The sequence below is a fragment of the Arvicanthis niloticus genome, chromosome 1, assembly GCF_011762505.2.
Source record: "Arvicanthis niloticus isolate mArvNil1 chromosome 1, mArvNil1.pat.X, whole genome shotgun sequence".
In the NCBI taxonomy this organism is placed as follows: Eukaryota; Metazoa; Chordata; class Mammalia; order Rodentia; family Muridae; genus Arvicanthis; species Arvicanthis niloticus.
Window position 1 is genome coordinate 79,072,367 of NC_047658.1, and position 27,551 is coordinate 79,099,917.

General features: G+C 44.7%; 1 long non-coding RNA gene across 4 annotated transcripts; it reads right to left on the reverse strand.

The window, feature by feature from the left end:
• Nucleotides 1–8,742: 8,742 nt before the first annotated feature.
• On the reverse strand, nucleotides 8,743–26,695 carry LOC143443612 (uncharacterized). Of its 4 annotated transcripts, none has more exons than XR_013112749.1 (4): nucleotides 26,370–26,695; nucleotides 20,146–20,239; nucleotides 10,890–13,526; nucleotides 8,743–9,502 (listed from the first exon to the last, which is right to left on the reverse strand). It is a non-coding gene; the product is annotated as an uncharacterized LOC143443612 (long non-coding RNA). The 4 variants fall into 4 exon arrangements; XR_013112748.1 differs by lacking the exon at nucleotides 20,146–20,239 and having other exon boundaries at nucleotides 8,746–9,502; nucleotides 10,890–11,110; nucleotides 13,299–13,526; XR_013112750.1 differs by lacking the exon at nucleotides 20,146–20,239 and having other exon boundaries at nucleotides 8,745–9,502; nucleotides 10,942–13,526.
• Between the last annotated feature and the right edge of the window lie 856 nt (nucleotides 26,696–27,551).

Sequence of the window (27,551 nt, forward strand, 5' to 3'; positions counted from 1 at the left end):
TTCAGCAACTTTCCTACAGCATTACCTTGAGGACCAAACCTTTAAGACACAAGGGGCATCCGATCTCCAAGTGATGGCACCTTCCAGCGTAATAAACTAGTTAGTGTTTGTTTCACACAAATAATCTTTTTCATAGGGAATTTTCTCTGGTTTTCCCATCCATCACTCTATGTACTTGAGTACCCTCCCCGCCCTCTGCAGGAGTTTGCTTTCTTATGACGCACCATAGCTTTATACTAATTTACTTAGTGTCTTAGTTAGGGTTTCTATTGCTGTGATAAAACATGGACCAAAAGCAGGGAAAGGGGGATTAATTTTTTGGCTTACACAGCTGGATCAATCATAGTTCACCATGCAGGGAAGTCAGGGTAGGAGCTCAATGCAGGAGCCTGGAGGCAGGAACTGAAGCCAAGGCCACAGAGCAACTTTGCCTACCAGCTTGTTCTCATGACTTCGTCAGCTTGATTTCTTTTCTTTTTTTGATTGGATATTATATTTACATTTCAGATTTTATCCCCTTACTCCATTCCCCCCACCACCCAGGAACCTCCTATTCCATCCCCCCTCCTCCTGCTTCTATGAGGATGTGCCCCCTACCTACCCCCCCCACTCCCACCTCCTCACCCTCGAATTCCCCCCCTCACCCTCCCCCCCCCCCCCCCCCCCCCCGCACACACACTCGGTGTTCAGCCTTCATGGGACCAAGGATCTCCTCTCCCACCTATGCCCAACAAGGCCATCCTCCCCTACATATGCAGCTGGAGTCATGAGTCCCTCCCAGGCTGGTAGTTTAGACCCTGAGAGCTCTGGTTGGTTGGTATTGTTGCTCTCCTCATGGGGTCACAAACCTTTCTGCTCTGTCAGTCTTCTCTCTGACTTCTCCATTGGGAACCCCTTGATCAGATCAGTGGTTAGCTTCGAGCATCTGCCTCTGACTCTGGCAGACCTCTAAGGAGACAGCTATATCGGGCTCTTATACAGCTCAGGACCACTTGGCCAGGTGGCATCACTCCCAATGCATTGGGCCTTCCCACATCAATCATTAATCAAGAAGATGTTCTATAGAGTTGCCTACAGGCCAATATGATGGAGGCATTTTGTCAGTTGAGGCTCCCTCTTCCAGATGACCTGAGCGTTGGTCAAGATGGCAAAATACTACCCGGAGCATGCAGCGATTGTTTTCTCTGTTAGATTTCAAGTTTGTTGGGGACAGACACAATATCTGTTCAGGCACCTCTGCATCCCGTTGTGTGTCCACAGTGCTGGGTCATAATGATTGCTTAGTAGTTATTGGAAGATGATTGACAAAAATATAACTGCTCACTGAAACAGCATTAGAGTGGAAAGTAAACTTTAAAATAGTGACAGTAAATATTTAAAATCAATATTTGCTACTGTGAAGATACACGAACCTTACTTTCTCTGCATCATAGGAACATTTCTTGCTGATTTATTCCAGAGCCACCCTACAGTTCAAATCAACATTGAGACAGATTTGTTTTTAGCCCAATGATTTTAAGAGAGTTTGATGATGAATGTCCTTCTGTGTTGGGGCTGTTGGTGGCATTTTCCTGCCTTGGGTTTTATCACCTGCTCTTGGGTTCAAATTTGACAGCTGTGGCCTCAGTTCCCTTCCTGGCCTCCAATGAGAAATTCCCCCAATGCAGGCTGGTGGGCACCAGTAGAGCAGCTGTCCTGAAGCCACATGGAGAGTTGTTTTCTTGTATCTCACATGTTTTAGAAACAGTGTGGTGACTTGTCCCTTCCTCTGCCTTCCCTGGGTAATCCTTTCAGTAAAGTCTGAGGAATCTGGAAAGTTTATGAAGTCACACCAAGCTCTTGTCCTCAAAGAATTTACCTTTTCTATTTTTTAGAAGAAAATAAAATCCAAAACAGACTCATATGCATATGTATCAGAGTGTGGAAAACAGGAAAGAGAGAGAGAGAGAGAGAGAGAGAGAGAGAGAGAGAGAGAGAGAGAGAGAGAAGAAGAAGAAGAAGAAGAAGAAGAAGAAGAAGAAGAAGAAGAAGAAGAGAGAGAAGGAGAAGAAGAGGGAGAGGGAGAGAGGGAAGGGGGCCAACATAGCATTTATGTTGATTTTTGATGGAAGCAGAGACTTTTGAAGTTCTCCCCCCAAATTTATGTTGATTTTTGATGGAAGCAGAGACTTTTTAAGTTCTCCCCCCAAATTTTATACAACTCTCTGTTCATTTATGTTTTTGAATCAAGCGGCATCTTTGGAGACTTTACTAACCACTTTGTCTGAAGCATGCACAGACCTTGTTCTATCTTTTGTCCTCTGCTGCTTCTGTGCTACCTCGCCCAGGACAAGGTAAAGTTTCCAGGGCAGGATTTTGTGCCCATTATTCATGGATTCCCTTCAAAGAGGGCTTAGTCCACTGTGGGCACTCATTCATGTTTTCTGAGTACAAGGATTGGGAAGAGCCATGTGAATACACACAGAGAACATGCAGTGAGCAAAACCATAGCAGCTTAGATAGGCACCAACACCAAGGTATCAGGAAGTTGGCATAGGCGGTAGAATGAAGCCACATCATAGATGGCTTTGAATGGGGAGCGGTGGGTTTGCTATAATTGAGGGATGTGAATACAGGGACCCTGGTGAGGATACAGCTTACAGAACTCATCAATAGTGTCTGCTTAATTGCTGGATTTAGGGGAGAAAGAAAATCTCAAGAGGTTGCCTAGCAGCTGCTGATCCTTCAGGAATGTTAACGCTTTGGATAATGTTAATGAAGCCAGAAGTAGAAATTGACTTTGGAGCCAGGCAGGTGGGCTCTGTTGGAGTAAGATGTAGAGTGAAGAACAGCAGACCATTCATCAGAGGTGACCTGAGGCCAAGGGTGCTGCTGTATCTACACTAGGAGAAGCTCCTCTTTGCCTCTGCCAGAGCCATATCATAGAGTCACGATCCCCACTATGGTTTTTCGGCTGTACCCACAAATGTAATCTGCCTCACCCATCTCTCCCCTGCCCTAGCTGCATTTTTTTTGGAGGTCCCTCACTCTGCCCTCCAGTACATTCTGATGAGACTCATTTCAGGCCTTGCTCAGGGCCAGTCCCTGCCTAGTCCTTGCCATCAACCCTCCAGGTATGAAGCTCTTCATAGCCACATCTTTTTTTTTCTTGGCCAAAGTCAGAAAGAGATGTTTTCATTCTTCCTTTCTTTTTTCGATAAAAGTCAAACTTCACCCAGACTTCTGGATGCCTCACTTAGAGAACCAGGTTAAAGTCTAAGCTACCCCTGGCTGTTTTGCATTCAAGTGATGACTTCCCAGGACATCACTTTCTGCTTTCTGGAAGTAGTCTACCTGGTGCTGCTACCCTCAGCAGAGCCCTCCTTCTTCCAAAAGTCTACCGTGGGAAGGGTGGGTTTGAGAGAAAGGCCAAAATATATCCGAAGGCCACAGTAACGTTGAATGGACTTGCTTAATCTCTTTGAGCCCCATTCCATTCTACATCAGACAGCCACAAATATTGTCTCCTAGGTTTGGTGTAGGCTTCAACCAAGTCTCACCCTACAGTCTTCCTAGCAGTGGAAATTTTACAAAACTCCATGTTTCATTTTAATGGGAAAGCATGTGCATAGTTATGGTGTAATTCAAGCTAATCTGTGGAAGAGAGAGAACAGCCACGGAGAGAATTCGGCATAGCCCAAAGTGCCTCTAAGTTCTCTGGAAGTTGAACATCTCTGGTGCCCTTGACTTTTATCTTGTGACCTCCATCTCCAGTGGCCACTAAGGGCATCTTCTTTTTCCTTTGTTTCTTCCTTTGTTTCTTTGTTTGTTTCTTTCTTTCTGGCTTAGTCTGAGGGCAAGATTTAGGAAACTGCTTTGTGAACAATCTCTCTGATTATCTCCCAGCAGCAGATCAGATTGGTAAATATAAAGTAGGTGGAAATAACACAGCCAGGGCTCTGGATGCATCACAACCTTCAGCAGAGACAACTAAATACCCAGAGAAGCCCATCTGGCTTTGGGAGACTCTCAGGATGGACAAGAAATACTATTCTCTCAGATCTTTCAACATCCTATCTCAAAAGCCTCAGTTTCAGGCATCTTGTGTCTCTGATCTCCACTGACCCTGACATATCCAGGTTGGTTACACCTGCTGGAGGCAAGGCTGTCTCTGGTTCCCAAGGAGGTTGCTTAATTCACCATCGATTAAAGCTGCTCTTCAGACTTGGCCTTCATGCACCTTTGATCTATCTTTGCTTTCTTTTCTTCAAGCACCTTATGCCTCTTCCCTTTTCCTTCAGTTTCCATGGAGATTGCCATATGCTGGCACGTGCACAACATGTACCTGTGCCAACTCCTTGTTAGGCAGAATCGGAAGCTCCTGTGACTCATTGAGTAATGCCCAGCACACAGCAGGTGCCTAATAAATGCCAGTCTTCGTGACCCATTTCTATTCCCCACCTGCTCCATTTGATTGCAAAACTCCCCAGAAAAATATGGGACATTTTTACATTATTACTAAGTTTCTAAATCTGATCAGTGTGTGGGGCCAGCAGCTGGGTTTCCATGCCTGCATACCAATGAGGCCTTGCCTGGAGCAGAATAGCATGTGCCCATAAACCGTGACCTCTATTGTCTGGGGAGTCAGGCAGCAATGGCAGCTGCCCCTATAGACATCCTTCCATTCCCATTGTGGAGATGGCAGAGGCAACAGGAAGCGCTAGCAAATACTTTCTATAGTGTTGTGCGTGGGACATGCTTGTTCTGTTCTTTCCAGCTGGGATGGGCTTTTTTTTTTTTTCCAATTAAAAATGAAAATAGCTGCTGAATTTATATTCATTTCCTGGACCCACGATTCACGCTCCATTTCTCAAAGCAGCCGGCACTATCTCCCGGCTCATCTTCTTACATCAACTCTTGGAAACAGCAGCTTAAAAATCAGCACGGTTAAAAATGGCTCCCTTATGCCAGAGAACAGGAGAATCAGGTCGAGGAGAGCAGGAGGAGGCCATGTAGTCCCATTGCCTCCCTAGGGAATAAGGACTATCTCCCACTACCACCCTGTGCTTCCTCTGGCTTAGCTTCAGGGTGGGAGTACACTTGTTTCAGCTTGCATTTTTTAGAATCATCTTTCTAAGTAGCTACATTCTGTACCCTCCTACTGTACATTTTGTGATTCCTCCTATTCTCTCTCTCTCTCTTTCTCTCTCTCTCTCTGCATGTGTGTGTGTGTGTGTGCGTGTGCATGTGTAGGTCAGAGGGTGATATTGGTTGTTTTCCTCAGTTGCTCTCCACTTTGTTTTTGAGATAAGGTCTCATCAATCCAGAGCTTGCTCAGCTACCCTGGCTAGCCAGTGAGTCTCTGGGATCTGCCTTTTGGTCCCTAGAACCCTGAGGTTACAGATACATACTGCGGGATGCTGGAGATCTGAACTCAGACCCCCATGCTTGCAGAGCAAGCACTTTATTTATTGATCCATCTCCCCAGGCCATTCCCACTTGAATTCTTAGTTCTGTCCTATGAACCCATGTGGATCAAATCTTTCATATCACAGTTCTTAGAAATATTTGAAGATGACTCTCTTGCTCTCTGGCAACTTGAGTTGTGTCACCCCCAAAAAGTTTATTGAAATCCTAACTTCTAGGACCTTAGAGTATGCCCTTGTTGGAAAAATCAGCTCCTTACACACATACTTACTTTACATGTGGCCACACGAGAGTAGGCTTGGCTCTTAGTCAAATATGTCTGGTGTCCTAATGAGATACACAGACACACAGAAGAATCAGGCAGAAATCAGTAATGCTGCCCCAATCCAAGGAATGCTTGTGACCACTAGAAGCAAGAAAAACAAGGACGGATCTTCCCCTGGAGTCTGGGGAGGAAGCATGGCTCTGTGAATAACTTGGTTTTATATTTCTGGCTTCCAGATGTCTGAGAGGACACATTTCTCTTGTTTTAAACAAGCTAGTGTGTGGCACTTAATAATGGCCACCCAAACAGACTAATACATACTCAGCCTTCTCTAGGTTGAGCCCCTGCAGTCTCTCAACTCTTTCCCATGTGCTCTCTGTTTCCCTCCTCTGGGCATATTTCAAACCGCAGCACATGATGGTGGAGGTTCTCAGGTCAGCACATTTTGTATGGTCCCATTGCTTTCCTCTGCTGTGGGTTCTGTGCTTCAGTATCCAGTTACTTTCTCAGCAGCTTCTTCATCCCTTGAATTCCCACTGAGTTGATGGACAGTTTAGAATGGTGGTTGTTTCCCAAGAGCATTGCTGCCAAATCCGCCCCTCACATAGTCTGGCATGATGGTCCTAGTACCATGTCTCACTGCAATGGCCACTTTTCTCTGGCCTCTTTGGGTACTTTGAATTCTCAATCCTTCCCATGCTATCCATTTCTCCCCACACTCTCTGAATGCTTTCATTGACTTGTTTGTCATGGTAGGCTGCAGACAGAGAACTCTGTTGTCAGACATTCTCTGTGGACTTGCTATACACAACTTCTCACTGGAGACATCGTTGCTGAGTCTCTGACATTTGTTAGACACTTAGAGTTTGGAAATGAGTAAAGAGAACCTTGACCATCATGGAGAAAAAACAAAAAGGACTTCATCTTAGTCACTTCTGGGATATTAGAAGATTGGCTTGTGGGTACCAGCTTCCTGTAGATCTTCTATCTGATTATGTAAGCTTGTCTCAAACCTTCCAAGCCAGGGGCCTGCTGAACAGTCCCCGACTTAATGAGTTAACATAAGGTCACTCTTTCCTGCAAGCCATGCAGATTCTCCTTGTTCTTGCCTTTTGGTATGACTTCTTATTGGTTTCTGTCACATTTAGTCACTTTACTTTTGAGCTAATGAAGTTCAGAGTTTGGATGGTGGATGAGAGACTGATGGGAGATAGCTCTAAGCAGGTGGGCTGAGTCGAGAATTGGAAAGGAGGGGCTGGCAAGAGGGCTCAGTGAGCAAAGATGCTTGTTGCCAAGTCTGCTGACCTGAGTTCAACTTCCAGGACCCACATGGTAGAATGAGAGAACCAGAACCATTTCATGCAAATTGTTCTCTGGCCTCCACACATACCATGGCACGGATATGCTTCCTCTTCCTCTAAGCAAACAAAGAAACAAAGAATACACGTGATATATTAAAAAAAAAAAAAAAAAAAAAAAAAAAAAAAAAAAAAAAGAAAGAAAGGAAAGGAAGGAAATGACCTGACTTTGGACCTTGAGACCATGAAATAAGATCAGCCAGGGGTGTGTATGAGGGAGAAAATTAAGCCGGGGAGAAAAGACAAAGCTTGGTCACTAAGGAAGAGTTAAGGAATGGGGCTGTAGGAGAGAAGACTGGAGGAGCCAAGACTTGCATTCAAATACCTGTGCATCTAGCTGTGCCTCTTGGTATCTTCAAGGGCTAGCAAGCTTGGCTGCAAGGAACCTAGAGCGGCTGAGATGAGGCCATTGGGCTGCAGAGTGTCTAGCTCTTCAGTGGACATGGCTCTTGTCACTTCTGGCACCGATTTGTCTTCATGGCATCTGTACTTCTGTCTGTCACTCTCATTTACTATCCTGTTTCCAACCACTATGGTTTGAATATGAAGTGTTCCCCACAGGCTCATGCATTTGAACCACTGTAATTTAGATTGATAGTTGATTCGAAACTATCAGCAGTGTGTGTGACCCTGGGCCAGCATCAAGGCCTGTTCTAGCAACAAGACTCCTGGGTGTGATGGAGGAAGCGAGGGTGGTGGTCACGCTGTTATCCTGTCACTTGCCATGTGTTTCTTAAGCATTTTCTTCTCTACCTTCTCTATTCCTGGGTCTCCCTCCTATCCCTCCATTACTTAGACCGGACTGTCTACAGCCTTGGTCTTGCTTTATTTCCCATAGATCATGTCACTGTGACCTTTCTAAAATATACATATGACATCAACCCCTGTCTAAAATCTAAAATCTTTCAGAAGCTTTCCATCTTTTTTTTTTTTTTTTTTAGAACAATTACACTTCCTTTGCTCACCATGCTGCAGTTCACTGTGGACCTTCCAGATCTGCCTCTCTACCTCTCATGTGCTTTTTGTATCCCATCACGCCATAGCCTGAGGTTCTGTTGCTCAAATCCACAATCTCTTTCCCTCCATGAATGTCAGGGAAGCCCTTATCCCTGTTCCAAACACATTACCGGTATCGCCTTCGCAGGGAGCCCGCTTTGGCAGCAACCTCTGCTTCTGCCTCAGAGTGAATCGCTGTCTCCTCTGCATTTACAGGATTCTATTGTTGTACTTATCATGCTGTATTAGAATCTCTTTTTAAACATTTCTTTCTCTCATGCTAATTTGCATGCACGGGCAGACCGGGAACTATTTGTTATGCATGTTCCGGTCTCTAGCGTTTGCCAGCAGAGCTTCGCCTTTATTGAGTGAGTGAATGGATAAGAAAATGATGGAGATGAACTAACCCACTACGCACTGGGCACTGTGCTAAATGCTCTCCACGGGCCCATCCCATTTAGTTCTCACACCTGGAGGATCAGGGAGAGAGAGTATGGGGGAGAACAAACACCTTTCCCAAACAGGGCCATGTGACAACGCAGTAGGACTGAGATCTGGCGAATGGGATCTGGGCCCAGCTTTGTCTAATTCTGGAGCCCTTGCTGTTTGCACTGAATTAACGGAAGGAAGAAACTATAGAGACAGAGACAGATTCTAGCTAAATAAAAACATCATTCTTAAAAGGACCAGTGCTGCCCAAAGAGGAAATGGGTTACCCCAGAGTTCCACGGTCAGCAGAGTAGGAACAGCCAATGTATGGGAGAAACGCCCAGTGGAACGATACAATGTAACTTTCTAAAAATGAAGAACAACCATTTGCATGCTAATAGAGATTTCACTCATGTTCTGTGCTAATTGGAGGGAGGGAGGGAGGTAAGTCAGGACTTAGGAAGCTCCTGAGACTGGTGAGCCTCATGGGGCCCCTCCCCAAGGTCATATAAACAGCAAAGAACTTGCAGGGGAGGCTGTTTGGTAGAGCTGTCTATAAGTTGGGCAGGGAAAGCCAGGAAACAGCTCTCACGTTTTATTCAGGCTGGTTTGGGGCTTTTTGGTGCTGCAGATACCCGGAAGTTATACCCAATACACAGTGGTTCACAGAGCTGGACTTGGAGTGTATTAGTCAGTTAGTGAGAAAGCCAGCAAGGTGTTTAAATCAGCACAAAAAGCATTTAATAAATTAGGCTTTTTTTTTTTTCTTGAGGGGTGGGGATGCTAGGAGATACTGCTGGGTTAAATGCAAAGTGGATCACTGGTCAACAGCCCCATAGATATAATTTATGGGTTCCCATATTTGCTGGATAGGATCACTTCTATCTCTACTGGGTAGTGTAAAATGTAAAAGGTTTGGATGGTTCTTGGCAGCTGTCCTCCTGCCTCAGAGCTAGAACCAGCTGCTTCAGGACATGGCTGGAGGCAGGGATAGAGGAAGGCCATTGTCATGTTCTTTGTCATCACAGGAAGGCATCCTCTTCCTATCCTGGTGGTGAAAAAAAAAGGAGGGGGAGAAGGCCTGGGTCAGAGTTGGGGTTACGACACTGAGTTAGAATGTACCCGGGGTGGGAGGGCAGCTTAGAGTCTCATAACAAACAACCCACTGAGGGTCTGGAGAGATGGCTCAGCAGGTAAGAGCATCTGCTGCTCTTCCAGAGACCTCAGTTTGAGTCTCAGCACCCACATGACAGCTCACAACCACCTATAACTCCAGTTCTAGGGGACCAAAGCCCTCTTCTGGCCTCTACCGGTAGCAGGCACACACATGGCATATAAACATACACATGCACAAGCAAAGCTCTCATACACATTAATCTTTAAAAAAAAGTTGTAATGAAAATTTCCAAACATAAAACAAAGTAGAGAGCCAAGTATAGTGGTGCACATCTGGGATTTTGTCACTCAGGAGACTGCGGCGAAACGAGCCAGCCTGGGCTACATAGTAAGACTCTATCTCCAAGCAAAACCACTATAAGAAAAAAGAATAAGAAAAAAGTGGAGTTTAATCTCATGGCTTTCCTTCAAGTTTTGATAACATTCAAAGAAAATCCCAAACGTCATGGTATCTTGCTCTTAAACTAGTTTAGACTGCTCCCTACCCCTAAAAAATAAGAAAGTGTTGGGTCTGATGATGAAGGCCTCTAATCCCAGTTACTCAGGAGACCTTAGGGCAACAAGTGCAAAGCCTTCTTGACTGTGAGGAGAGCTCAAAGCTGGCTTTGGTAACTTAGTGAGAGACCCTGTCTCAAAATAAAAAGACTGAAAAGAAGGCTGGGAATGTGGCTCTTAGTAGCAAGCCCTTGCCTACCATGTCTGAAACCCTAGGTTCAGTTTCTAGTGCTACGAAACCAACCAACCAACCAACCAACCAACAAAACACACACACAACAACAACATCAACACCATCATCATCATCAACAACAGAGAGAGACAGAGTGAGAGAGAGAGGGAGAGAGAGAGAGAACAATGACATTATTACATAACAAATTGAACAGTGGCGCCTGTAAGCCACTTCTTCATTATTAAGCAGAGACTGAGGGTGAGTTGGAATTTAGAGCTTAGGGCTGCAAAACAAATACTTCCACAACGAGGATCATGTTATGAAGGAGGAGACAGGGCCTTTAGTTTAAAATTAATATAATAAACACAATCCAGTGTCCACACTTGCTCAGGCACTGAGTGTCTTGGGAAAGTTTTTTTCTCTCTCAGCTGTCAATATTATCCACAAACGGGAGTGGATTTATTCAGTTAGATTCAAACTACTATAAAATAAATCAAATTTTTCTTAGCTGAAGAAAAGAGAAGGCTAAGGAAAGGCTGAAACACGAAGGGTGAAGCTAGATTCTCTGCCTGGGCCATCTCTCCAACCTGACCTAGCAGGTCTGTGGGCTTCACGATCAGCTGTATGGGATGGTGACCTCTGACCTCTGGACCTCCACACTGCAGCTGTATGTGATGGTGACCTCTGAACCTCCACATTGCAGCTGTATATGATGATGACCTCTGAACCTCCACACTGCAGCTGTACGTGATGGTGACCTCTGACCTCTGAACCTCCACACTGCAAACCTCTCCATCCCACAGTCAGGAAAACCTAGGTGCAGAAAGAAGCAATGGCTTCTGAAATATCTAATGAGAGAATGGTAGCAGAATGGAGACTTTTAAGCCATACCTAAAGCTGAGAATTCTAGTGACTACACTAACATATCTCAAACTTTTCTACTCTTGACTCAGACTATGGAATACATTGGTAGTCACTATCTAAACATGGCTACACAAACAATCTTTCTACTTGTTCTTTGAAAACTTCATGTAGTGCATTTTGATCATATCCATTCACCGTTGCCCTCTCTGACTCACTCTAATGCCCCCTGACTGTGTCCCCCTAACCTCATGTTCTCTTTTTAATTTGTTACTAAAGACCCTCTGAAGTCAATTAGTGCTGCCCATATATGTGTGGGTGTGGGGCCATCCACTGGTGACCCACCAGTGATCATGTTCTCAGAGGAAACTGACTCTTGTTTCCCCAGCAGCCATCAACCACCAATAGCTCTGCTGCTGCTAGGGGTGTGGCTTTGGATGGTCTGCCCCCCATCCATGTTGGGATTTTTTTTTGACTGAAAGCTATACCTTATTGGCATGTTTGGATAAATATGTATATTACGTGATATTAATAAAACAATCTTCATGGGGGTAAACTCCAAATATTCCATTCCAGGCTATCCTATTGTGCCCATTGTCTTCTAGCCTCTCCTGTCTACACCATTCTATCCCACCCACCTCATTCCAAGCTAGCCCATTTAGTAACTAAAGTTCTAGCTGCCAATTTAATTTGTATTCATTCTTCCCAGGGCAAAGCTGGTTGACCAAATCTTATCTGCCACTTGGTTTTGTGAATAAAGTCCTGTTAACAACTACTATACCTCTCATTACATGTTAACTGAGACTGCTTTCCTGCTATAAAAGCAGAACTGGTCAGTTTCAGTGAAGAGAATATGACTCAGAAAGCCAGAACCACGATGTATATAGGCATTTACAGCATTTCAGATCCACTGCATTATCATAGAGCAGTGGTTCTCAACCTTCCTAACGCTTTAGCCCTTTAATACAGCACCTCATGTTGTGGTGAGCCCCGATCAGAAAATCATCTTACTGTTACTTCATAACTGTAATTTTGCCAGTCATGATTTGTAATGTAAATATCTGAGAAGATGGTCTTAGGTGACCATTAACCCCCAAAGAGTTGAGAACCACCACATTAGAGAGACCTGTTTTTCCCCACAATATTGGTGTGGGAACTGAACTAAGCATTGATATATACTGTTAGCCATCATTAAATGCTGGTGAGAATGTTAGTTTTATGTCTTTAATTTATTTTTCTCTGTGAAAGAATGACATCATTGTAGAGGCAGTGGTGGGGGTGGCAGCATCAGTGGTGGCAGTGGTAACAGTGGTGGCAGTGGTGGCAGTTGTAATGGCAGTGGTGGCAGTGGCAGTGGTAACAGTGGTGGCAGTGGTGGCAGTGGTAATGGCAATGGTGGCAGTGGTAATGGCAGTGGTAATGCAGTGGTGGCAGTGGTGGCAGTGGTAACAGTGGTGGCAGTTGTGGTGGCAGTGGTAATGGCAATGGTAGCAGTGGTGGCAGTGGTGGCAGTGGTGGCAGTGGTGGCAGTGGTGGCAGTGGTGGCAGTGGTGGCAGTGGTAGCAGTGGTGGCAGTGGTAGCAGTGGTAGTGGTGGCAAGCAGCAGTAGTTGTAGCAGCAGGAGCAGCAGCAGGAAAAGCAGAAGAAATATGGCGGCTGAAGACCTCCAGAGAGGGCTCAGCAGCGGTAGCTGCAGGACAATGTGAACACTGAGAGGTGGGGAAAACCAAGACTAGGGAAGGCAGAGGTCTGTGAGGAGCCGAGGCTGCAGATTCTGGGCCCCAGTCACAGGAACCACAGCACTAGCTGAGAACTAGAACAGCAGTCACTGCTGAGAGTGGGCAGGCTGCTGCTGCTGCTGCTGCTGCTGCTGCTGCTGCTGCTGCTGCTCACGCTGCTCTGCCCCATGGGCCATCGGTAGGTGAGGGGACCTAGATGAGCAAGGCAGCCTGACTTGAAAACCTAGGGCTGTAAGTCTCTGTCTGGACTTCTGAGCTTAGAACCATAAGCCTCTTGTTCTTAAGACTAAGAGACATAAGCTCTTGGCACTTGAAGGTCTGGAATTGCCACTACTGATGAAGCAGCCCTCAGCCTATTCACATTTCCATCAGAACCCAGCAAAACAAACAAACCAACCAACCAATCCACCAAACCCAAACAAAAACCCAGGCAGGACTGGAGAGATGGCTCAGTGATTAAGAGCACTGGCTGTTCCTCCGGATGACCCAGGCTCCATCTCCAGCACCCATATGGCAGGTCACAACTGTCTATATGTCCAGTTCCAGGGGACTGAATGTCCTCTTATGGCCTCCAAGGGCTCTGCACACATGTGGTGGATAGATATCCATGCAGGCTTAAACACCCATACCTGTAAAATGAATAGGAAAAATAAATAAAAGAAAAGAAAAAGAACTCCAGGCAGCCTATTGGTAACAACCCTACTGTGTCAGGCTGAATTCTATCTTGAGTGAATTGTGACCATGGGTTGGGAAGAGAAGAGTGAACCGAAAGGCCTGTGGGCACTGAGTTTCACGTGCTCAGAGTTTAACCACATAAGGGGGTGGGGGTGGGGGGACAGAGAATGGACACCATCCATTGTGAGACCACAAAATGGAGTCTGATTTCTGGTTGAGCTAGGTTTGAAACCCCAGTGACCCTGCAGGGTCCCCTGCAAGGGACGGTAGGCCGTTTTGCCATGCTCCCAGACTCAGGCTCCTGACACAAGGCCTCCAAAGATTTGTGTCTTCCAATCACTTAAGGGCAACGCCCCTACTAGCCCCTCCATAGGTAAAATGACCACAAGTAGCCTCAAGACAGATCTCCATATTAATGAGGTACCTAAAAGACTGAATGAAGAGCTTAGCCGATTAAGCTTTCCTTCGCAGACCCTCCTCCCTGTAAAAGGTATTTAACCTCAGGCCTGCCCTGAGAAAAGGGGGTACGGTTTCTCATCTCCTTTCTGCCATGACAATAAATATCTTTAAACCATGGACTGTTTCTTTTCATCAGGATCTGCCCGTGGGGAACAATGGAACAGGCCTTCATCTACAGAGCTGCTGTCTAATCTCCTGCAGGAGACCTCTCTGCGTTCCCAGCCACAGCAACCACCAATCCAAGCCAGCAGTCAGTGACCAAGCCAAGCCAAGCCAAGCCAAGCCAACCTCTGGGACAAGCCAAGAACTCTCATCCCCATGGGGTACAGTCAGACCTTCTCTCCCCCTCTCCCCTTCGGCCGCGGGCCAATAAAGCCCGTGGGCGCCCACTTCATTCTCAGCTCTTCTGCGGCTTCCCGCGGTGCCTGGGTGCCCAAGAGCCTGAGAACCAGTCCTTCCCTGTCCCACCTGCAGGCCTGGGGGAGTCGCCCCCCAGCCAGCTCTGGCGGCCCCTGGGACCTCAGACTGTGCTCCCCAACCCCAGAGCGGTGTACCCACCGCTGTGGCTTCTCACAGCCCGACACCTGCCTGGCACCAGCGTGGGGTGACCGCAGTCAAACTTCCCAGGTCCCACTTCCTACCTCCCTGAGCAGTGGCCCTAGCCCGGTGGCAGGGCCGACACGGAACCCCAACTTTTACCCTACAATCCGTAGGCATGTCAAATGATGGAAGCTTTGTGAGAGCTTTGGATTTCACAGTCCCAAAGAACATGGCTAACGAACTGGCATGAGGGACTAGGTGAAGACAGGACCACATCTGGTTTCCTGTTCCAGATTATGATGCCAAGGCCTATGGAGAACTCTCCTCAGGAGTCATTGATTGGCAGTTCCAGATTTGGACTCTCCCACCACCACAGCTCTTAGTGGAGACACTCTAGATTTCAACTCAATTGGCCCACGGTCTGACAGGTGCTAGGTTGTTACCAAGTCTTTAAACAGGCTGTTCTTTGACTTGCTACCTCATTAATGAGCGATGGATGGGAGCTGCCATATTGTATGTAACAGAGACCTGGAGGGCATCCTGGGTACCATGGAGATGTAGTGATGCCCTTCTCAAATGAAACATGACAAGTAGCACCTTAGGAGCTGAGGTTTGGATTTGTTGGTATAAATAAATGAGACAGATATTTGTTGTTGTTAATTAGGAACAAATGTTAATATGTCCCTAGCTCCACTCTTGGAGACAGTGGCATGGAAACTCTTTTTGTGATGTGACACAGTTGCTTTTGTATTTGAGGATCACATGTCTCTGGGATGGATCCACATTATGGAAATGCATTCAGTTCAGTCCAGCTCCTGGCTTACACGTATTAACAAAGCAGATGGTAGAGCTCAATGGCATGAGTAGTTGGTGTATACATCTGTGTGCACACGTGCATTTAGATACAGCATGTACTTCAAGCAGACAGTCTGCTAAGGACTAAACAAATGCAGTATACTTCTGTTTATATGGCCATTGCCAAAGCTTTACTACTACCTTACATCTAGAGACAATGAAGGAGGAGAAACCTTTTTCCTGAGTACCTTCTATGTGCCAGGTACTATTCATCTGTTCTTTCACTTTGGTGCTCCAGCAACTCTTTCATATATCTGACACATTAGACAGTTTGTCACATGTTAAGTGTATTAATTATATGCTTCTATTGTATTTCATGGACTATGTGACCAGCAGAGAGTGCAGAAGGAAGCAAAAGTAACATGTCTTGTGTCCTCTGGAGTCTATCCCGAGTGGGGATGCTGAATTATAAAGCATAACAAAGGCCGGGGAGAAAAGGATGCAAGGTTTCATCAAAGCAAGTTCCAGGATGGTCCGCTCTAGACCAGCATAAACACAGAAGTGTACTGTAAGGCAGCATACAAGCCATATGCATCATTTGAAAAATTCTGGGACTGGAGAGGTGGCTCATAGGTTGAGAGTGTTTGCTGATCTTGCTGAGAACAAGAGTTCATGTGTTAGCACCCACACCAGGCAGTTCAGAACCATCTTTAACTTCATCTCCAGGGGATGATCCAATGGTTCTTTTGGCTTCTGTAGGCACACGTGTATAATCACATACACATAAAGTTGTAAAAATTAAATTTCTGGTAGAACATGAGGAAAAGTGAAAAGAAAGGTGAAATTAAGAGCAATATATTTGACTGTCTAAAATATTATCCCATTTTAGCACTAAGCAGTGTTCAAATTGTCAGTGATATACTCTATACTCTTGTAGTCTAAGCAAGCTTTCAAACCCCTCACCTGTATTTTGTGCTTCTCAGTTCAGATTCACTGTGTTTCCAGCATTCAAGAGCTGTGTGTGGCTGATGGTAACCCCACTGGTCAGCCTAGCTCCAGGCTGAGGCATCATGGGAGAGCTCCCTGAGGAAAGGATTTACTTGATGAGCTCTGGAGGATGAGCAGAGGATGAAGAGATGGAGGAGGCACAGGAAATGGGTACAAATAGGCCTGATTGAACACAAGTCCCTGTAGAGGGATTGAAAGGCAACATGGCTAGATGTTAGCAGGTCAACAGAGCCTGAGAAAGATCAGGACCAAATGGTTTCAACTGTATTATAGAGTATTAAGAATTTTTAAAAGGCTGGGCAGTGGTGGTGCACGCCTTTAATTCCAGTGCTTGGGAAGCAGAGGCAGGTAGATTTCTGAGTTTGAGGCCAACCTGGTCTACAGAGTGAGTTCCAGAACAGCCAGGGCTACACAGAGAAACCCTGTCTCAAAAAACAACAACAAAAAAGGAAAAGATTTTAAAAAACAGAAGAAACTCACTGAGAACCTTTAGTATCAAATGAATTAACCTTCAATACATAGGGATGAATGAAGTCACTGATGTTTGGAGTCTGTGGTAAGTCTGGATGAGAATGACCCCCATAAGCTCATGTTACATGCTTGATTTTCAGTTAGTGGAACTGTTTGAGAAGGTTTAGGAGGTGTGGCTTTTTTGAAGAAAGTGTGTCACTTGTGGGGGCTGTGGGCTTTGAGTTTTAAGCCCATGGTAGGCTCAGTGTCGCTCTCTTGGCCTGCAATGTGCAGATCAGGTGTGAACTTTCAGCTACTTCTCTATCACCATGCCTGCCTGCTGCCAGGCTCCCTGTCATGATGACCATGCCAACTTCTGAAACTATAAACAAGTTTCCGTTAACTGATTTTTTTCTATAAGTTGTCTTGGTCATGATGTTTCTTCATAGTAATAGAACAATACCTAAGAGAGAGACGCATGAAGATGGACAATTCCTCCCACCCCCTCCCATTGCTGTACAGGCTGCCCTGACTCTGGATGGCATCTACGGGTAGAACAAACTTTTCTTCTTTTCTTTTAAAAAATGTATAAAGTTAGCATATAAAAATGGGTTTCATCATGATGTCTTCATACACATGAGTACTATATTTTGTTCTTTCTCTGTCATATTTTTTCATGCTCTCCCACCTCCAGATTGCTTCCTTTATTCCCCCAGTTCCATCTTCTGTTTTCCTAGTACATGTTTTCCAGTACTCTGTTCTCACCTCCCATAACACTTCTTCTTTCTCCTTCATATTACCCTTTTTAGTATCATGGCACACACAGACACACACAGAGACACACACAGACACACAGACACACAGACACACACACACACACACACACACACACACACACACAGAGAGAGAGAGAGAGAGAGAGAGAGAGAGAGAGAGAGAGAGAGACATATGTACCCACACATTATCTTAAATTTGGGTTCTATATATGACAGAAAACATGTAGGGTTTGTCTTTTAGAGTCTGGCTTGTTTCTTTTAACATAATGACCCCTAGTTATATCCATCTCCCCTGAAAACGTCATGTTTTCATTTTTCTTTATGGCTGTATGAAGTTCCATTGTGTAGATGGACTACATTTTCTTTTTCCTCTCATCTGTTGGTAGGCATCTAGGTGGGTTTGACTTCTTGGCTATTATGAATCGTTCAACATGGATGTGCTACTGTCTCTGTAGCATGTTGACCTAGACTCCTTCATAGGAGTAGAACAGTTGGTAGTTCTCTTCTTAGCTTTTTGGGAAATCTGCAGATTGACTTCCATAATGGCCATTCCAGTTTATCTTCCCACCAGCCAAGAACAGCATTCCTCCTTCACTGCATCCTCACCTGCCTTTGTTCAAGTGATTTCTCCATGAGAGTCATTTTGACTGGGGATGGAATCTCAAAACAGTTTCAATTTGTGTTCCTCTGATGGCTAAGGATGTGGAATAGTTTTCAAGAATTTATGCCATTCATATTTCTACTTTTGAGAACGGTCTGTTCAGTTGATTACCCAATTTATGGACTGGATGATGTTTTCCTGTTGTTTAAGTTTTGCAGCTTTTTATTTATTATGTATAGTAACCATCTGTCTGAGATGTAGTTGAAAACGATTTCTCTCCCCATTATGTAGATTATCTCCTCACACTGCTGATTCTTCTCTTTGCCATGTAGAAGCTCCCAGTTTGATGTTTTGGGGATTATTTTCTGGGCTGTTGAATCCTGTTCAAAAAGTCCTTTGCCTATGTCTTCATTTGTTTTACCCTAGTAGTTTATGAGTTTCAGGTCTTATATTGAGTTCTTATCCATTTTGAATTAATAAATAAGAGATACAGGTCTAGTTAGGAAGTAGTGGTGGGTGCCCTTTAAGCCAAACACTTGGGAGGTAAAGGCAGGCAGATCTCTGTGAGTTTGAGGGCAGCCTGGTCTACAAAGAAAGTTCAAGGACACTCAGGGCTACATGGAGAAACCCTGTCCCAAAAAGCAAGCAAACAAACAAGAGTTAACTATCTAGTTTCACTACGACTGGAATTAATCCACTCTAGTCATGAGTATCAAGAGCCATGAACACATAATTCACAGACAGCTGTTCTCTAGGACTGGTGGTCCCAGAGGAAAGTTGGTTTGCTTCCATTCTCCGAGAAGACAAAATACAGCTGGGACTTCTTAGACATGTCCTCTCTGAACCCTTTATAGCCACTGGAACCTAGCTGTGTTAATGGTGGATGCTGTGCTTTGAGAGCACTCCTTGTTCATCCAGGCTTTCTCAGGTCCCACAAGGCTTTGGGGCTTCCTTTGCTCAGGGGCCCACCTCTAAGTGGATGACCAAATCTTGCTTTTGCTGGTATGTTCTGGTTCATCTGCTACTGAAGCAAATCTGGGAGTTAGGAAGCTAGGGGAGGACTCTGCAGTAGACAGACCCTCTCTTTCTCTTTGAGAGTTCTTTCCTTCAACAGTCCAGATGAACATAAAGGAGGCTTTGGCACAAGCTTCACACATTAAAAGGGAGGTGAGGGAAGAACTGAGACTAAGACGCAAATAGTTTAGGAAGATGGGTTTGTTTTCCCTGAGAGAGGAGGCGTCTAAGAATTTGGGCTGTCAGATGTCTGGCTGAGAAAAGTTGAGTAGAGGCACAGAACATCAGGGGGACCTCAGTCACCACCCATGGGTAGTGGTTTTAATATTCCAGGCACTGGATTAGCACTAACCCACAAGCAGTTTCTACTGCCTACTGGTAAAATAGGAAATGCATGTTTTCCCCACAGAACTCACTTTTTTTACTCCAAATGCTAATGTTGCCCCCAACCCTTTTTGGAATCAAGATATAATATCTGGAACTTGAGGTCCAGCTTAGTTGGCAGTGCTTGCCTAGAATACTTGAAGCCCTGGGTTGGACTCTCAACACTACATAAATTAGGTGTGGTGGTGCATGCCTGTGATCTTATCACCTGGGAGGTAAAGGTAGGAGGATCAGAAACCAAGGTCATCTTCAGCTATATATTGAGTTCAAGGCCAGCCTGGGCTACAGGAGGCCCTATCTCAGGAAAAAAAGATGCAACATTTTGCACAAAGTGATGGCAGGCACATATTATTTCCATTGCCTCTTATTCAGTTGCCAACATTATAAAATCTCCCAAAGACTGTTTCTGAAGTCATTATGGTCTATGAAATTTAAAACTATTAACTACATGTACTGTGTTGCTTGTCTTCCCAAATCTCAGCCATCAGAATGGCTTTTATATTACTCAGTCAGCATAACATCAAGGGATGGCCTGATACTCCTTACCACTTAATGGAGAAAGGTAGCTGTGTTCCGGTGAGCATTCAGGCTGTAGCAAGTTCCAGGAAAGGACTGAGAATCTTGGGGTAGAAAAATGTCTCTGGGAGGAGTGACAAGAAAGAGATAAAGATCAGGAGTCTGACAGATAGAGTCAGGCTCAGAAATTAAGTGCTTGGTAGGGAACCTGGACAAGAGAAGTTCGGCTATGAAGATAAACCCAAACTGTGGATGGAGAGGACCATGAGCCAGAGCGCCCAGGGAGTTGGAGCTACTCAAGGCTCCCTAGTATTATTGACGTTATCCTTCTATGATTAGGTAGACTTAGGCTTGAGCTGGGTGGAGTCTTCAGGGAGAGGCCTCAACATCTAGAAATGTTTAGGGGAGAGGAAGATTGGAGCTCATGAAAGACAGTAGCCACCTGTGTGTCCATATGACACCACAGGGAAGGGAATTTGGTAATTCTGTTGTTATTCTCTTGGAGACTCATTGCTATATGAATACATTCTAGGCCCTGTAGAGTTTGGTGGTGAAGTGGCAATTTCTGGTTTCATTAAAAACTCAACTGTGTCATGTGATGTTTTCCTGGAAGCTGTCTTATGAGAGGGTGTTTTGCTGAAGCAGACACATGAGAGGATGTTTTGTTGAGAACAGACATGTGGTATTTTTCTGGAAGCTGTCTGGTAAAAGGGCATGTGATGTTTTGCTGGAGTGGATACTTGAGAGGACACGTGATGTTTGGAGTCTAAGTATAACCTAAGAGACAGTGGATGATGCTGTAGCATTGGTTTGCCTTTCTGGTTTTTGTTGGGCTTTGCTGATGTTGGTCTCTACTGACTATGCTACTGCATTGGTTCACCTTGCTTGCTCTGCTGATCTTTGCTTGTTAGGACTTTGTAGAAAGAAGTGCACTAAAGAACTTCTTATGGTGTTCTAGCTGCTTCTTGCTGCTTCAGCAGACTCCTGCCAATCACTGGAGCCACTCAGTTTCTTCTGGATTGAGCTGCTGCTGCTGGTTTATGTTTGGTGTTTTGCTAGTGGACTGGACTGCAGACAATGAAGATTTGAGTCACCCCAAGGGACTACTTCTAAGCAGGTCTACACCCCCCTTGTCTTATTAGCCACTCTCTTTCCCTACCTTTGGTTAGTGGGTTAAAAGGGAGGTCAAAGTGCTTAAGAATCCTTATTAAAATAGATTTTGAAAAATAAAAGCCTTCAGGTGGGATACAAATGGCTTTGCTTAATCCAGCATTCTCAAAATGATTATCAAATAGGCCGTGTGTTAACCTCAAGCCTGATGATGTGTAGCTCATCACTAGCATCTGAGGAGACATCCTGTGTGAAAGTTTTCTAGAGACCAGCTAGATTCTTCCTGCTTTGTGTGTGTGTGTGTGTGTGTGTGTGTGTGTGTGTGTGTGTGTACATAGGGATGTGTAGTGTATGTCCATGAGCAACCAAGCAACAGATAATTCTTCCAATTAACAGCAGACATTCTATGGAGCCACTGCCTGCTGCCTAAGATGGTCACCTTAATGGGCTCTGACAAGGATTCTGAACCTTCCTTTGCTTTTGCTGTGATTTCAGCATTCTGGAGGGGGCTTGTTGGCTCACTTTCACAGCGGTGGGAAATCCAACAGGACAGCTCTCCCACTAGCATTTCTGCTTCTTTCATTTGTGCTCTGTGTCCAGGCAGTTTGGTTGCTATTCATTTTCCACAGTATTTATGACCAGCTGCTGCTCTGGGATGTGTCCAGGACAGCTGGCAAGCACTCAACTAAGCATGGTAACACTCCCTACCTGTGTGTAGAGTGTATGTGGTCACCAAAGTTGGTCCTGGCAGGGTATGGGACTTCGAGATGCTTGACCACCTAGATGTGATCTGGCTATTACCTTCCTAGAGGGGTCAATGTTACCTCGTGTCCCCGAGTCTGAATGTCTGTAAATGTTACTTTGGCCTCGGGCATTATTTAAACCTTCTCTGTACCAAGTCTCTGGTCTTAGCACTATCTGTCTCACAGGATCATAGTGAAATTCTACAGAGGATAAATCATGGAAGATGCCAGTCACCACCATTGTCAGAGGAGGGCTTCCCAACCTTTGTAATTACTAACATGTCTCTAGTGTGGCATTTGGAAGGGAGAGGGGAGAAGCTGACTCCATTTTGAAGTTTGTCTTATCTGCACAGAGACTACTCCATCTTGCTTTCTGAGAAAGGGCAACAGAGAACAGTAGTAACATACAAGAAGCATCATTATAACCCAGGGCACACAACACAGCTTTGGACTCTGTGAGGGTCCATATGACCCTCATGTGTGGAGGGCTCAGCAGTGGGGAATCTGCACAGTGAACAGTTATTAGGTTTAATAAAGTAACTACTTTGCTCTCCAGGGTCACCAGTGGTTAGATCTTTGGAGGAACTTATAGGATATCACATGTATGTCCTAGTCTAATTGCCTATAATAAAAAGTGTTTTAATGGACGATCAGGGCTCACACTATGGTCATTGTTTCCTCAGGACCTGCTTGTCTTCATTAATCTGCAAGGAGACTTGGTTTTCTAGGTTGCTGCCGTCAGAAGCTACAGGACAAAAGCTATGACTGTTGTTCTTGTGTGGCCTTGTGAAAGTGAGTGCTGAGCTAGGAGGTGAAGTCAGAAGTGCAGACACTTTGGCATGCAGTGGGCACTGTGGAGCTGCTTAAGTCTTGGGGCTACTTTGTTCTGCCCAGCTCTAGGTGGATCCCACTCTGTTCTGGCTGGTATAGTACTCTGGGCACATTGAGAAGATTGAGATGGCACACTGGGAGATGGCAGCTCTTTATAATGTGTACCTGCAGCTTAGGCATCAGGAAGGGCTTCAGGTCATGGTCCAAGTCAGAAAAAAGCAGAAAGGGAAAACATGGGTGACATGTAGGTGACAGTCTATTTTTTAAGATCTGTGCACATCTATGAGGCTTCCTTCAAGTACCTACACTAGGAAGGCAGGCTCTCTAGCAGAGAGAAGAATCCACAGCATTCTTCTTGCCACTTATTCCCTTCTACCCAGTGTCAGAGCAGGCACCACTAATCTACTTCTAGCCTCCTGATGAGCTCAGATGCAGTGCTTCTCAACCCTGAGTTCAGCAACAGTGATGGAAGAGATGAGAAGCTGTGCAGTCTTTGATGTGTCACCTGTCCTGAGCGAGCCTCCAGAGAGGGCTCAATGGGGCTAGCCTCTTGCCTGATGCCCAAGCCTCTTTTCCTAGCCCTTTGTCTTCCAAGCAGTTCGAGTCTAATCAAGCCATAAAATCTTATTCCTATGATTTATCCTCTAGACAGAAATGCTCTTTGCATTCATTTCAATCAATGTATAGTCTGTGAGTCTTTTGAGATCCTTCCTCTGTGATACTGTCCTGGTCCATGCCAGGTCTTCTCAACAGCTTTGGAAATCTAAGCTGCTCTGTCTCCACTGCTGGAACATAGTCACAGAGACAGTGGGGTCACCTAATTGTACTCTTCCAGTTTACACATTAACCTTAAATCCCTAGAGCTGGGCAAGTAACCTAGTGGTGGATTTACTTAGCACTCACAGAGCCCTGGGTTCACTCCCCAGTTCTACACATCTAACCCTTATATCTTTAGTTTATGGAGGTGATTAAGATGAAATGAGATTGTAAGAATTGGGTTTGAATCAGCAGAACTGATGCCTTGGGAAAGGAAGAGAGGAACCAGTAGTCTTTCTTCTCCTTAAGAAATGGCAAAGAACAGCCACCATCTGGGAAGAGAAAACATAGATACCAAACCCCACTGGAACCATATCTTGGCATTGCCAGCCTCCACATAGTTAATGTCTTCTGCTGAAGTCCAATAGTCTGTGTTATTTTGTTATCACAGCTGAACTGAGCAGAGACCTCATTTTCCCACTAACACAAAGAGTGCTGAGCCATGCATATGGGTTACACTAATAAGAGGCAAAAGGCCATGAATTCAGGGACTTCATCAATTTTACTAGGAGGGACAGGTAGAGACAAATACATGATCCAAAGCTAAGGGCACTAGAGATAGAGCCTTGGTAAGTACAGTGTGCAGTGGGCACGAGATTGATCCGTCATAGCTGGAATATTGAAGTTTAAATTCACTGATCTCAGCTTGACTCCTATGATCAGTATGGCGTTGGCCATGTTATTTGACCACTCTGAACTTCAGTTTTTCCTTATAAAAGAAGGATAAACAGTAATGGTTCTACAAAGGTTAATTGCAGATGAAGTGAGGTGAAGCAGGGAAGAGAGTTAGCACACAAATACCAAGTACAGATAATTATTTAAAATATTGCTAGAAGCACATGGAAAGGATACTTAAGCCATAGTAGAAGCAGACATAAGAAAAATCTCAGGAAGATATTTAATTGGAAGTGACTTTCACAGGCTGGCCAGCAGCCAACCAGAGAAGAAATGTAAGAGATACTACAGGCAGAAGAAAAGAAATTTGACAGTCCTGGGGCCAGGAAAGAACATGATGTGTTCTGGGGACTTCTGATTGGTTGGTAAAATCTGACAAATTTTGTGAGTTCCAGGAGTGTGGGTGGATGACACAAGAATGGCAGGAGGATGCCTTGGCTTGGCATCCTCAGATATTGGAAAAGAGGAAGGATAAAGACACAAGTAAGTTCAAAGAGGGTAAAAAAACCACAAACAAACAGAAACCAAACAGAAAACCAAAACCCACAACAATAACAACAAACAACAATAGTGTCCAGTTAGTTTGGATTCTCTGTGGGAAAAGAGGAGAGGAAAAGCCACTAGAAGACAAGTTTGCCCAGATGCAGTTTGCAAGAAGGATGCAAAGGATAGATAGAGGGTTTCTCAGAAGTCCAGAAACATCGGCGTTTGTAAAATGACCTGTATGGGTCAAGAGCGTGGATAATAAAGAAAGAGACACTGTGTGCTTTCTGTGCTGGCCAAGGAGACGGAACTATAAGAGGGTAGAGTGTGGGATTCTGGCATGGCCAGTGCTACAGAGGTCTACCTTAGACCTGAGCAAAGCAAGGTTCACATGTTGGAACTGTCAATATTGAGCAAGGAGGGAAGATTGCAGAGGTGGGGGAAAGCATAAGCGTCCAAAGTCAATGATTAGGGCTGCTATATCCAGAAGGGACAGGGATTGTACGTTGTGGGGTCTTGGATGGGTCTTGCACAGCAATGATTCCTAATTTTAATATGCATTGGAGGCACAGGGGATTTTGAAAAATGCAAATTTTCTCTCTTGAGATCTAGGGTAGGGACTAGGACTGGGGATTTTGCATTTTAATGAGTGACTCCACACTCTATAGTTGGAGGGGCAATGGTACTGGAACAGTGAATGGCCAGGATGCAACTAGTTCAGGGAGAAAAAGGGACTTTGACTTGATTAATCGAATTGTACACAGCTACTGTCATAGAGGGGAGATGGAGTCAGAGACAGGAGACATGTGGTGAGCTAGCCCTGCTTGGCTGATCCCACAGCAACCTTCCTCAATAAGCAAGAAAGCTGCTAATTGGTCAGCAGCTCTCAATATTAATTAACTCAATAGAATTGGTCCCTAGAAGCCTGTTTTGCATAATTAATGAATACTTGGCTATAAGCTGCTGAAAACACTGAACCCAGAGTGTTACAATTTTCTGATCAGCTAAGCAGAAATATCACAATCCATACTGTTTGTGGACACAAGGAAAAGCTTAACTCTTGCTAATTAGTGAGATTGGCTGGAGAGCCCTTGGCTTTGCGGATTCTGGAGCTGGATGGGGACATGTGGGCTCTCCAGAAGACTGATAATTTGATGTTACTTCTGCAAACTAGTCTTTCAATATTTGTCTAACACTGAGTCAGAGACATTGAGCACCAGAATGAGGAGAGGCCAGGTGGAAAAGAACTGGCTTAGTAGAGTCTTTCCTTTGAAGAGTTGAGTAGTTCAGCTGTGGCCCAAACTTTGGTGATACACTTAACAAGTCAAACTGCCTCAGTCATAGTCCAGCCCCCTCAAAAGGGAAGACTACTCCTCAGAGATTCTTTGTCCTATCTCAGGCATGTACTGCAGGTTGAGAGTATCTATCTGTCTAATCTATCTATCTATCTATCTATCTATCTATCTATCTATCTATCTATCTATCTATCTATCTGGAAACACTTCATTGTAGTAAATACATGTGTTAGAAAATTTATTGTCCATAATAGTTACTTTTCCCATGGTTGTCATAAAATACCCAACAGAAGCTACTTACAGGAGGAAGGCCCTGTTCTTGCTCACAGTTTGAGGGTAAAGTCCATTATGGTGGGGTAGGCATGGTGTCTGGAGCGTGAGGCAGTTGTCCACTCTTCATCTGTAGTCAGAAAGCTGGGAGAGGCAAGTGCTGGTGCTCATCTCACCTCACCTCATTTTTATTGAGCCTGGGACTCCAGTCATTGCATAGAGCTGCTCACATTTAGGGGTAGGCCTTCCACCTCAATCAGCCCTTGAGAAGCAAGTCCAGAGACTTGTCTCCTACATGATTCTAGAATTTGCCAAGCTGCAATATTAACCACTACATCATCTTAACCATTTTTAAGCACACAGTTCAGAACCGTTAAGTGCCAAGGTCATGTTGTGCAACCTGTTTTTAACCTCTTCATCTTGCAGAAATGAAACTCCACTCTCATTAAGTAACACTTCTTGCTTCTCCAGCCTTTGGCCATCATTCTGCTATTTTGTAAATTTTGACTATAGTGACTTCACACAGCATACTGTCCTTGTTTCCCCATCCCCTTTTGTTCCTGAGTGCTTTATTTCATTGTTCAACCACAAGGTTGATCTGTGTTGTAGGACATACATCAGACTGTTCTCTTATTATTATTGTATGTCTGTGTGTATGGTGTATGTACATGAGAGCAGGTGGGTGTGTGTACCACTGCACACATTTGGAGATCAGAGAACAATTTCTGGAGAGTTAATTTTCACCTTATACCATGAGTTCTAGGGATGTGGTCATCAGGCTTAAGAGGCAAGTGCCTTTAGTTGCGGGGCCATCTAGCCAGCTTGGAATAGGTTAAATTCTATTCCTCATTTTGAGTCTGCACCCATCTGTTGATGGACACTTTGATTAGTTCCTTCATTTACTTATCCTGTGAACTTGGCTGTACAGACATCTCTTTGACATCCTGGTTACAATTCCTGTGGGTTTGTACTCAGAATTTTGTATCTTATAATAATTCTGATTTTGATATCTTGAAGAACCAGCAGCCTGTTTTATAAAAAGTGTATTATTTTAATTTCTGTGAATAGCTGATGGAATTTTCAAAATTTCCACATCCCTTTTACCATTTCTGTTTTAAAATAGTAACCACTGTGGTGACTTGCATTTCTCTAACAGTGATATTGAGCATCTTTTTGGATACTTCTTGGCCTCTTCAAAGAATTGTCTATAAGT